Raw genomic sequence first — 13,340 nt, 5'->3', positions numbered from 1 at the left:
TCCTTGTGGCACGGGTGCACGAAGCCAACCACAGAGCTGTTGCACATCCTGTGCCTCAAACCAAACCATAATCACAGCCCAGGTTATGAATGTAGCAGATCCTAAGGCTTTTCATTCTGAATTCAAACCCAAGGCCCCCTGGATCCCTCAGACCCGATGCACAATATCTCTGATTCAGCCCCACACATGCTCTATTGGCAAAATGCCAAATTGGTCTCTGGTCCTGCAGATGCACTGGGTGTGGCCATGGGACATATCGATAATTTCAACTGCGCGCGCCAGGGTGGTTGCTTGCTCATTGGGGCCACAGGTCGGTTTGCTCTCTTGATAGGACCCACCACATCCCACAACGCACTCCAGATCTCTGAGACTCAGCGTGTGCCACCATCCGTAGCCCTATCCCTCCCTGAACGCTGCCTCTGCTACCTCAAATTTGGCAGCTCGGAGCTTGGTCTCAGAATCAACTGTGGGGATATTTTGCACTGGATTCTTTGAGTTCTGTCAGCCAAGCATCTGCTGTGCACTCTTCTAACACTCAGCGCATCACCTTCAATCCCATGTCTCCTGTCCGCTTGTGAGTGTGCGTCCAAGTTAAAGAGAGTTTCACCTTTACTGCTCCATCAACAGGGCTCAGACCATGCACTGGTATCCATTCCCTGCTTTTCCTTCTCCTGCTTCCAGGTGTTCTGAGGCCTCATCCTGTCTTTGGAAGTAACAGACCTCTCTTCGGCAAGTGTCCTGTGCCAAGGGCTGGGTGAGTGGATGTTTCCATTGCTGTGTTCATGGGAGCGAGTGAGCGCAGGTTGCACTGCTTCTCTGTCAACTGGGCATCGATGAATCAACACTTTCCAGATACATTTCACAGAAATGTGATTTCTTTTTATCTCTTTGTTTCTATACAGCCGTGGTGGGAGGGATTGTCCGAAGACTCCAGTTTTGACATTGTGTTGATATCTCATTTGCAGTCTTTAAAAATTTAATAGAATTGATATAAATGTTTTGGGAGTTATACGAAAATGAAGTTAGTTTCTGAAACATACTAAATCGACCTAGAAGCCAGACTTGTCAATTTCGGTAACATTTTGTCAGCTCTAAGGAAAACATAGACAGATAGAATGCAAACTAGCAGTCCGAACTGTTAAAGGGGTCATGTCAGCTCTTTACTGTTGAAGCCTCCGAAACCAACAGGAACCATGAAATAACTAATGGAAACATGAAATAACCCCCAAGCTTGGATTCCCTTGTGCATGTGGTGCCCTTTAGTCCCGATGACACCTACTGTCCAATGTTGGCATTTCAAGGTGTAACATCCCTCTCTAGGAAAATACAAGAGGAAACAAACCAAATATATACATTTAGGTTTGAATCCAAAAGGACCTAGAGGTATTATAGCTAGGAGAACCCTGCTGCAGTTATGCTAGTCTATTGAGAACGAGGTGTTCTTCTATCAGTGATGAGAATGCTTAATCATCCCATCATGTTGGGTAAAGCCATTTAACGCAACCAAGTCTGCACCACATGATATAGTGCCCCCGGGGGCTTGACTCAAGTGAAAGACGATCCACATAAGCTGTGTCTTTAATATAATTGGCGAGTTTTACAGTACAGTTCACTTTCTGACTTGTACTATTTACCTATACTGTCTGGAAAAACTGAGGCCTTATACAGATTCAAGTTCAGTCAAAGATTCCCCTCACTTACCACACTCCCTTCACCCCAGGGAAGACATAAACACAACATTTGCTGAATCTAGCGGAAGGACATCGTTTCTAGGTGTGAGCTAAGTATTAAATTCCTATCTAGTTCAGCCGAGACTATTTGACTTTAAGGAGTTCAGTGTTTTTCACAGAGTGTGAAGCGGGAGGAAATTTGATTCTTGGAGGGGCGTGCTCCTCTCATAACGGCTTCATTGCAGCTCAGGTACTGATCCTTCAAAATGGATGACTGAGAGGGGGGGAGGGAAGGTCAAGTGCTTGCTAGCTAGGCCCAAACCTGGGAAAAGGCTTACCTGGGCTTGGTGAATTCTGGTCTGAGTCGCTTGGGAAGGCCCATTTTGACGTGTGGATTCTCACGACCAAGAACAGGAGCGTTTTGATCATCTCTGCCATCACTTCTATTGCCGACGTCAGGGACCTTGGACCCGTTATTGTAGAAGAGAACTGAGGAACTTCCTCAATTCACGTTGGCACTCCATATGTTTCTGCCTGTATCAGTGAGTTTCAATATGTCTCATGAATGTCTTTTGAGCCTGGTATCCTCTACAGCTGTCTCCACGCCAGTATTCTCCATTGTAGCAGAACATCTCTCATCCATGTGTTCGCATCTCTCCTCAATCCGTGCAGCCAGCTTATCGGCCAGCTTCTCTTCGTGTCTCCCCTAAAGTCGACTTCACCAGGACTGGGCAAGTCTGAAAGTACCTCGGAGCCTGGCCAGTAAGCTGATGACAGGCAGATCTTCCACTGTCTGCCCTTTCAGGTTCTGGAAACTGACCTGTGACCTCAGGTCTTTGGGCAGCAGCAGTATCTCGAACTTACACAGCTTCCCGGACCAAACACCTAAGCCAAGCTCCACAGAGGGCGGCAGCCCCTCCATCACACTGATCCACCCACAGAACTCTGCCCGGTTACCTAGGATCCACCAGCCACAACAAGCCTCGCGGTAAACACCAACATTCCACCTGGAATCCAACCGCTAACTGCCATCCCCAATGGCTGCTGCATCTTGTCAGTGTTGGGGGAGGGGCTGCATCCGACGAGAGGTTCCTAAGGTAAATGTGATTCTACCCACTAGCGTCCCATGGGCCTTTCTTCTTCCCTCTTTCCTTTTGTTCAGAGCTCTATGCACCGTACCAATGGAGGGAAGTGTGTCCCTTTTCAGTTGATGGTTTCATACGTCTTTAAACTTTCTAACAGTTCACAGTACACAGGGACCCACTAAAGGAGACTTATGTTCCTATAAGATCCGTACACCCGGAATACATATGCGTCGCCTGATTTCTGCTGAAACACCCACACTCTCAGGACATGGATCCATTGGATTCATGGGGGCTGAAATTCCAAGAAATGAAACCAACCCCAATGTGCACTTTGCTGTCGGTCTCTTTTGCACTTAGTACACTTTGGCAGAGCTACTTGCCTTTGTTATAGGCTTCTTACATTTCTTCTCTACGTAGCCTAGAATATGGCATTCCTTCATCCTGTTGGAAGACATACAAGTCTACATCACGGACTAGGAATCCATTTGATTCCAAATCGGCATTAGTGTTAGGTCACGATATGCTCTTATGAATCAAAATTTACGAATATGAATGCACGCTTCTGATTTCCGAATACAAGTGTGCTGAGTACATGCAAGCCACGATACTGGGTCGATGCGTTCTGAATGACCCTTGACCTCACCTTGAGTATTTTCTTTTGAATAATCATGGTTCCCTTTGTATATGTCAGCCAACCATACCATTTTGGTGCTTGTTTGTTGGTTTGATTCTTTGTTGGTCTTCTTCTCGCTTGTTTTGCAAACACGTCAGGCCATGCATCTCTCCTTTCGCTTCAAACAGAGTCAAATAAGCTGATTCACTTAAGAGAGTGCTTCCAATCACCTATGGTTTCCTGCTTCCCTCTCCCATCTTTAGGGTTTTGATGTCCTCCTTAAGTTCTTCTTCTTTCTTCTCTGCCACACATGCTCTTCTTGCATTTCCAATAATGGTTTCTTCTTTCCATTCCATCTTGCTGCTTTTCTATTCAGGGGAGTTTTCTCAACCTTTCTTTTAGAAAAACTTTTGAACTGCTGAATTCTTTTAAGATTTGCCGGTCTGTAGAATTCTCTAGCTCTGCCGTTATTTGAAATGGTGTTCATGTGGCATAGGCTACCCTAGGTGGCAGCATTTGGCCATTCAGGATATGGTCTGTGTCCTGGCACTCCTCCCTGTCCTGCAATATTGCTGCCGAGATATCAGCTGAAACCCCTCTGGAGGTTTCCTTGTGACTATGTTGTTTCCTCCAGGTGCATTTTAAATCACTCGGATATTCGTGAACTTTGTTGATTTGAATCATACAGCTGCTGGTAGGTCTATTGGGATTCCACCTCCTTCGGATGCTGTGTAATTCCTGAAGTCGCATAGATGATTCTTTCTTGGCTTTCAGCAAGTTTCAGTCTGATTTTTCTACAGATAAATTTTCAGACACTTTTTGTTTCTTTATCCCTTGCTTTTCCATCTGGGACTCATGATTTCTATACTTTCATGCCCTGTATTAACCCAGGGTTCAACTGCAATGTTTTCATTTGTTTGCACTTGCTTTCCTATGTCTGCTTCTGACCGAGGTTTTTCTCTTCCCCTGTCTTCACAGTCATTCACGCGTCCCTCTGCATTATCTAGTCTGCTAAGGACTGAATGTTAGCCCTGATATTATCACAACCATTGAGTTTCCTGATATTTTTGGCTCGTGTTGAGACTTTCTCTTCCCCTTTTCTGGTATTCTGCCTTTTGTGATTCTGAGACACTGGTGTTCTTCAGTGTTTTCCTGACCTTCATTTTCAACACTTGTTCTGGATAGCGTTTTGCAGACTAGTTGTTTGAAAGCTTATCTTTTGCGCCTTCAATATCTTTGGAACTGAAAATGGTACTTCCTGTTTCTTTTACTGTTCTTCTTCATCTCTACTGGTCAGGTAATATCAGGTATCTAATGTAGACTTCTAGGGCTTTGTTAATTGAAAAATTTAGACTCTTGTCTCTACGCAATTCCATGGGATTTCTGTGAGGACAATTTCTCCTAGGCATTGATGCCATAACCTGTACCTGTGTGTGTTGTTTGGTATATCTCCAATTGCTGGTGTTGCATTAGTTGTGATGAACAACCCATTCTACTTCGATTAGCATAACTTCATTTTGATTATAATTATCTCAAACTTCTGAAAGTGCACAGGACACTTCCTCTTGTGGAAATGAAGCTTCTAAAAGTTCTCAGCTCTGCATTCTTCTCTATGTCATTTTGGAGTGTTTCCAAAACAGCAAACTGAGAGTGCTCTTCTGCTTTTTATTGCCACGGGAATGTCCCAATGAAATGAGTTCTTTCCAGAGCTTCTCTGTCTACAGAAACACCAGTGGAAGCATATCTATGGATGTCACATATCAGGGCCTGCTGGAATGATCCCGCAGACCTTCCTTGTTGTCCTAGGTGCCGTACCGTGCCGGTGACATCCAAAATGTAGCATCCGCTTTTGGGAGATAGTGCTGAAGGGAATGCTTCCTCTTCTCACGCTGTGGACTTGGACCACTCTTCCTTGTCCTCTCATCCTTGTGGCACGGGTGCACGAAAGCAACCACAGAGTTGTTGCGCATCCTGTGACTCAAACCAAATCATAATCCCAGCCCAGGTTATGAATGTAGCATATCCTAAGGCTTTTCATTCTGATTTCAAATTCAAGGCCCCCTGGATCCCTCAGACCAGATGCACGATATCTCTGATTCAGCCCCACACGTGCTCTATTGGCAAAATTCCCAATTGGTCCCTGGTCCTGCAGATATACTGGGTGTGGCCATGGGACATATCGGTAATCGCAACCGCGCGACCAGTGTGGTTGATTTATTATTGGTACACAGTTCGGTTTGCTCTCTTGATTCGACCCACCACATCCCACAACGCACTCCAGATCCCTGAGACTCAGCGTGTGCCATCATCCGTATCTCTATGCCTCACTGACCGTTGCCTCTGCTACCTCAAATTTGGCAGCTGGGATCTTGGTCTCAGAATTAACTGTGGGGATATTTTGCGCTGGTTTCTTTGAGTTCTCTCAGCCAAGCATCTGCTGTGCACTCTTGTAAATCTCAGCACATCACCTTCAAACCCATGTCTCCTGTCCGCTTGAGAGTGTGCGTCCAAGTTAAACAGAGTTTCACCCTCGTTGCTCCATCACCAGGGGTCCGAACCTGCACTGGTTTCCATTCCCTGCTTTGCATTCTCCTGCTTCCAGGTGTCCTGAGGCCTCATCCTGTTTTTGGGAGTAACAGACCTCTCTTCGGCCAGTGTCCTATGCTAAGGGCTGGGTGAGTGGATGTTTCCATTGCTCTGTACATGGGAGCGAGTGAGTGCAGGTTGCACTTCTTCTCTGCCAACTGGGCATCGATGAATCAACACTATCCAGATACATTTCACAGAAATGTGATATTTGCTTAGCTCTTGGTTTCTATACAGCCGTGGTGGGAGGGATTGTCCGAAGACAACTATTTTGACATTGTGTTGATATCCCATTTGCAGTCTTTAAGAAGTTTAACAGAACTCATTTACATGTTTTGGGAGTTATACGAAAATGGAGTTATTTTTTGAAACACACTCAATCGACCTAGAAGCCAGACTTGTCAATTTTGGTAACATTGTGTCAGCTCGACGGAAAAGCTAGACAGATAGAATGCAAACTAGCTCTCCAAACTGTTCAAGGGGTCATGTCAGCTCTTTAAGGTTGAAGCCTCTGAAACCAACAGGAACCATGAAATAACTTTTGGAAACATGGAATAACCCCCAACTTTGGATACACTTGTGCATGTGGTGCCCTGTATCCCAATGACACCTACTGGCCAATGTTGGCATTTCAAGGGGTAACATCCCTCTCTCGGAAAATACAAGAGGATACAAACCAAATATATACATTTAGGTTTGAATCCAAAAGCACCTAGAGGCATTCTAGCTAGGAGAATCCTGCTGCAGTTATGCTAGTCTATTGAGAACCAGGTGTTTTTCTATCAGTGTTGAGAACGCTTAATCATCCGATCCTGTAGTTTAAAGCCATTTAACGCAACCAAGTCTGCACCCCCATGATATAGTGCCCCCGGGGGCTTGACTCAAGTGAAAGACGATCCACATAAGCTGTGTCTTTAATGTCATTGGCGACTTTTACAGTTCAGTTCACTTTCTGACTTGTACTATTTACCTTCACTGTCTTGAAAAACTGAAGCCTAATACAGATTCATGTTCAGTCAAAGATTCCCCTCACTTACCACACTCCCTTCACCCCAGGGAAGACATAAACACAACATTTGCTGAATCTAGCGGAAGGACATCGTTTCTAGGTGTGAGCTAAGTATTCAATTTTATCTATTTCAGCCGAGACTATTTGACCTTTAAGGTGTTCACTGTTGTTCACAGAGAGTGAAGCTGGAGGAACTCTGATTCTAGGAGGGGCTTGCTCTACTCGTAATGGCTTCATTGCAGCTCAGGTACTGATCCTTCAAAATGGATGCCTGAGTGGATGGGAGGCAAGGGCAAGTGCTCACTAGCTAGGCCCAAACCTGGGAAAAGGCTTACCTGGGCTTGTTGAATTTTGGTCTGAATGGCTTGGGAATGCCCCTTGGGACGTGTGGATTCTCACGACCTCTTCCAAGAACAGGAGCGTTTTGATCATCTCTGCCATTTCTTCTCCTTCAGACGTCAGGGACCTTGGACCCGTTATTGGAGAAGAGAATTGAGGAACTTCCTCAAGTCCACGTTGGCACTCCGTATGTTTCTGCCTGTATCAGTGAGTTTCAATATGTCTCATGAATGTCTTTTGAGCCTGGTATCCTCTACAGCTGTCTCCACGCCAGTATTCTCCATTGTAGCAGAACATCTCTCATCCATGTGTTCGCATCTCTCCTCAATCCGTGCAGCCAGCTTATCGGCCAGCTTCTCTTCGTGTCTCCCCTAAAGTCGACTTCACCAGGACTGGGCAAGTCTGAAAGTACCTCGGAGCCTGACCAGTAAGCTGATGACAGGCAGATCTTCCACTGTCTGCCCTTTCAGGTTCTGGAAACTGACCTGTGACCTCAGGTCTTTGGGCAGCAGCAGTATCTCGAACTTACACAGCTTCCCGGACCAAACACCTAAGCCAAGCTCCACAGAGGGCGGCAGCCCCTCCATCACACTGATCCACCCACAGAACTCTGCCCGGTTACCTAGGATCCAACAGCCACAACAAGCCTCGCGGTAAACACCAACATTCCACCTGGAATCCAACCGCTAACTGCCATCCCCAATGGCTGCTGCATCTTGTCAGTGTTGGGGGAGGGGCTGCATCCGACGAGAGGTTCCTAAGGTAAATGTGATTCTACCCACTAGCGTCCCATGGGCCTTTCTTCTTCCCTCTTTCCTTTTGTTCAGAGCTCTATGCACCGTACCAATGGAGGGAAGTGTGTCCCTTTTCAGTTGATGGTTTCACACGTCTTTAAACTTTCTAACAGTTCACAGTACACAGGGACCCACTAAAGGAGACTTCTGTTCCTATAATATCCGTACACCCGGAATACATATGCGTCGCCTGATTTCTGCTGAAACACCCACACTCTCAGGACATGGATCCATTGGATTCATGGGGGCTGAAATTCCAAGAAATGAAACCAACCCCAATGTGCACTTTGCTGTCGGTCTCTTTTGCACTTAGTACACTTTGGCAGAGCTACTTGCCTTTGTTATAGGCTTCTTACATTTCTTCTCTACGTAGCCTAGAATATGGCATTCCTTCATCCTGTTGGAAGACATACAAGTCTACATCACGGACTAGGAAACCATTTGATTCCAAATCGGCATTAGTGTTAGGTCACGATATGCTCTTATGAATCAAAATTTACGAATATGAATGCACGCTTCTGATTTCCGAATACAAGTGTGCTGAGTACATGCAAGCCACGATACTGGGTCGATGCGTTCTGAATGACCCTTGACCTCACCTTGAGTATTTTCTTTTGAATAATCATGGTTCCCTTTGTATATGTCAGCCAACCATACCATTTTGGTGCTTGTTTGTTGGTTTGATTCTTTGTTGGTCTTCTTCTCGCTTGTTTTGCAAACACGTCAGGCCATGCATCTCTCCTTTCGCTTCAAACAGAGTCAAATAAGCTGATTCACTTAAGAGAGTGCTTCCAATCACCTATGGTTTCCTGCTTCCCTCTCCCATCTTTAGGGTTTTGATGTCCTCCTTAAGTTCTTCTTCTTTCTTCTCTGCCACACATGCTCTTCTTGCATTTCCAATAATGGTTTCTTCTTTCCATTCCATCTTGCTGCTTTTCTATTCAGGGGAGTTTTCTCAACCTTTCTTTTAGAAAAACTTTTGAACTGCTGAATTCTTTTAAGATTTGCCGGTCTGTAGAATTCTCTAGCTCTGCCGTTATTTGAAATGGTGTTCATGTGGCATAGGCTACCCTAGGTGGCAGCATTTGGCCATTCAGGATATGGTCTGTGTCCTGGCACTCCTCCCTGTCCTGCAATATTGCTGCCGAGATATCAGCTGAAACCCCTCTGGAGGTTTCCTTGTGACTATGTTGTTTCCTCCAGGTGCATTTTAAATCACTCGGATATTCGTGAACTTTGTTGATTTGAATCATACAGCTGCTGGTAGGTCTATTGGGATTCCACCTCCTTCGGATGCTGTGTAATTCCTGAATTCGCATAGATGATTCTTTCTTGGCTTTCAGCAAGTTTCAGTCTGATTTTTCTACAGATAAATTTTCAGACACTTTTTGTTTCTTTATCCCTTGCTTTTCCATCTGGGACTCATGATTTCTATTCTTTCATGCCCTGTCTTAACCCAGGGTTCAACTGCAATGTTTTCATTTGTTTGCACTTGCTTTCCTATGTCTGCTTCTGACCGAGGTTTTTCTCTTCCCCTGTCTTCACAGTCATTCACGCGTCCCTCTGCATTATCTAGTCTGCTAAGGACTGAATGTTAGCCCTGATATTATCACAACCATTGAGTTTCCTGATATTTTTGGCTCGTGTTGAGACTTTCTCTTCCCCTTTTCTGGTATTCTGCCTTTTGTGATTCTGAGACACTGGTGTTCTTCAGTGTTTTCCTGACCTTCATTTTCAACACTTGTTCTGGATAGCGTTTTGCAGACTAGTTGTTTGAAAGCTTATCTTTTGCGCCTTCAATATCTTTGGAACTGAAAATGGTACTTCCTGTTTCTTTTACTGTTCTTCTTCATCTCTACTGGTCAGGTAATATCAGGTATCTAATGTAGACTTCTAGGGCTTTGTTAATTGAAAAATTTAGACTCTTGTCTCTACGCAATTCCATGGGATTTCTGTGAGGACAATTTCTCCTAGGCATTGATGCCATAATCTGTACCTGTGTGTGTTGTTTGGTATATCTCCAATTGCTGGTGTTGCATTAGTTGTGATGAACAACCCATTCTACTTCGATTAGCATAACTTCATTTTGATTATACTTATCTCACACTTCTGAAAGTGCACAGGACACTTCCTCTTGTGGAAATGAAGCTTCTAAAAGTTCTCAGCTCTGCATTCTTCTCTATGTCATTTTGGAGTGTTTCCAAAACAGCAAACTGAGAGTGCTCTTCTGCTTTTTATTGCCACGGGAATGTCCCAATGAAATGAGTTCTTTCCAGAGCTTCTCTGTCTACAGAAACACCAGTGGAAGCATATCTATGGATGTCACATATCAGGGCCTGCTGGAATGATCCCGCAGACCTTCCTTGTTGTCCTAGGTGCCGTACCGTGCCGGTGCCATCCAAAATGTAGCATCCGCTTTTGGGAGATAGTGCTGAAGGGAATGATTCCTCTTCTCACGCTGTGGACTTGGACCACTCTTCCTTGTCCTCTCATCCTTGTGGCACGGGTGCACGAAGGCAACCACAGAGTTGTTGCGCATCCTGTGACTCAAACCAAATCATAATCCCAGCCCAGGTTATGAATGTAGCATATCCTAAGGCTTTTCATTCTGATTTCAAATTCAAGGCCCCCTGGATCCCTCAGACCAGATGCACGATATCTCTGATTCAGCCCCACACGTGCTCTATTGGCAAAATTCCCAATTGGTCCCTGGTCCTGCAGATATACTGGGTGTGGCCATGGGACATATCGGTAATCGCAACCGCGCGACCAGTGTGGTTAATTTATTATTGGTACACAGTTCAGTTTGCTCTCTTGATTCGATCCACCACATCCCACAACGCACTCCAGATCCCTGAGACTCAGCGTGTGCCATCATCCGTAGCTCTATGCCTCACTGAACATTGCCTCTGCTACCTCAAATTTGGCAGCTGGGATCTTGGTCTCAGAATTAACTGTGGGGATATTTTGCGCTGGTTTCTTTGAGTTCTCTCAGCCAAGCATCTGCTGTGCACTCTTGTAAATCTCAGCACATCACCTTCAAACCCATGTCTCCTGTCCGCTTGAGAGTGTGCGTCCAAGTTAAACAGAGTTTCACCCTTGTTGCTCCATCACCAGGGGTCCGAACCTGCACTGGTTTCCATTCCCTGCTTTGCATTCTCCTGCTTCCAGGTGTCCTGAGGCCTCATCCTGTCTTTGGGAGTAACAGACCTCTCTTCGGCCAGTGTCCTATGCTAAGGGCTGGGTGAGTGGATGTTTCCATTGCTCTGTACATGGGAGCGAGTGAGTGCAGGTTGCACTTCTTCTCTGCCAACTGGGCATCGATGGATCAACACTATCCAGATACATTTCACAGAAATGTGATATTTGCTTAGCTCTTGGTTTCTATACAGCCGTGGTGGGAGGGATTGTCCGAAGACAACTATTTTGACATTGTGTTGATATCCCATTTGCAGTCTTTAAGAAGTTTAACAGAACTCATTTACATGTTTTGGGAGTTATACGGAAATGGAGTTATTTTTTGAAACACACTCAATCGACCTAGAAGCCAGACTTGTCAATTTTGGTAACATTGTGTCAGCTCGACGGAAAAGCTAGACAGATAGAATGCAAACTAGCAGTCCAAACTGTTCAAGGGGTCATGTCAGCTCTTTAAGGTTGAAGCCTCCGAAACCAACAGGAACCATGAAATAACTTTTGGAAACATGGAATAACCCCCAACCTTGGATACACTTGTGCATGTGGTGCCCTGTATCCCAATGACACCTACTGGCCAATGTTGGCATTTCAAGGGGTAACATCCCTCTCTCGGAAAATACAAGAGGAAACAAACCAAATATATACATTTAGGTTTGAATCCAAAAGCACCTAGAGGCATTCTAGCTAGGAGAATCCTGCTGCAGTTATGCTAGTCTATTGAGAACCAGGTGTTTTTCTATCAGTGTTGAGAACGCTTAATCATCCGATCCTGTAGTTTAAAGCCATTTAACGCAACCAAGTCTGCACCCCCATGATATAGTGCCCCCGGGGGCTTGACTCAAGTGAAAGACGATCCACATAAGCTGTGTCTTTAATGTCATTGGCGACTTTTACAGTTCAGTTCACTTTCTGACTTGTACTATTTACCTTCACTGTCTTGAAAAACTGAAGCCTAATACAGATTCATGTTCAGTCAAAGATTCCCCTCACTTACCACACTCCCTTCACCCCAGGGAAGACATAAACACAACATTTGCTGAATCTAGTGGAAGGACATCGTTTCTAGGTGTGAGCTAAGTATTCAATTTTATCTATTTCAGCCGAGACTATTTGACCTTTAAGGTGTTCACTGTTGTTCACAGAGAGTGAAGCTGGAGGAACTCTGATTCTAGGAGGGGCTTGCTCTTCTCGTAATGGCTTCATTGCAGCTCAGGTACTGATCCTTCAAAATGGATGCCTGAGTGGAGGGGAGGCAAGGGCAAGTGCTCACTAGCTAGGCCCAAACCTGGGAAAAGGCTTACCTGGGCTTGTTGAATTTTGGTCTGAATGGCTTGGGAATGCCCCTTGGGACGTGTGGATTCTCACGACCTCTTCCAAGAACAGGAGCGTTTTGATCATCTCTGCCATTTCTTCTCCTTCAGACGTCAGGGACCTTGGACCCGTTCTTGGAGAAGAGAATTGAGGAACTTCCTCAAGTCCACGTTGGCACTCCGTATGTTTCTGCCTGTATCAGTGAGTTTCAATATGTCTCATGAATGTCTTTTGAGCCTGGTATCCTCTACAGCTGTCTCCACGCCAGTATTCTCCATTGTAGCAGAACATCTCTCATCCATGTGTTCGCATCTCTCCTCAATCCGTGCAGCCAGCTTATCGGCCAGCTTCTCTTCGTGTCTCCCCTAAAGTCGACTTCACCAGGACTGGGCAAGTCTGAAAGTACCTCGGAGCCTGACCAGTAAGCTGATGACAGGCAGATCTTCCACTGTCTGCCCTTTCAGGTTCTGGAAACTGACCTGTGACCTCAGGTCTTTGGGCAGCAGCAGTATCTCGAACTTACACAGCTTCCCGGACCAAACACCTAAGCCAAGCTCCACAGAGGGCGGCAGCCCCTCCATCACACTGATCCACCCACAGAACTCTGCCCGGTTACCTAGGATCCAACAGCCACAACAAGCCTCGCGGTAAACACCAACATTCCACCTGGAATCCAACCGCTAACTGCCATCCCCAATGGCTGCTGCATCTTGTCAGTGTTGGGGGAGGGGCTGC

General features: G+C 45.6%; 1 long non-coding RNA gene across 2 annotated transcripts; it reads left to right on the top strand.

Moving 5' to 3' along the window:
* Positions 1-6,981: 6,981 nt before the first annotated feature.
* On the top strand, positions 6,982-7,797 carry LOC140692842 (uncharacterized). Of its 2 annotated transcripts, none has more exons than XR_012068446.1 (3): positions 6,982-7,210; positions 7,419-7,509; positions 7,640-7,797. It is a non-coding gene; the product is annotated as an uncharacterized lncRNA (long non-coding RNA). The 2 variants fall into 2 exon arrangements; XR_012068447.1 differs by having other exon boundaries at positions 7,592-7,791.
* The last annotated feature ends 5,543 nt before the right edge of the window (positions 7,798-13,340 follow it).

This window comes from Vicugna pacos, unplaced genomic scaffold, assembly GCF_048564905.1.
Source record: "Vicugna pacos unplaced genomic scaffold, VicPac4 scaffold_18, whole genome shotgun sequence".
In the NCBI taxonomy this organism is placed as follows: domain Eukaryota; kingdom Metazoa; phylum Chordata; class Mammalia; order Artiodactyla; family Camelidae; genus Vicugna; species Vicugna pacos.
Note: the sequence above shows the minus strand (reverse complement) of the source record. Positions and strands in the feature narration are given on the sequence as shown.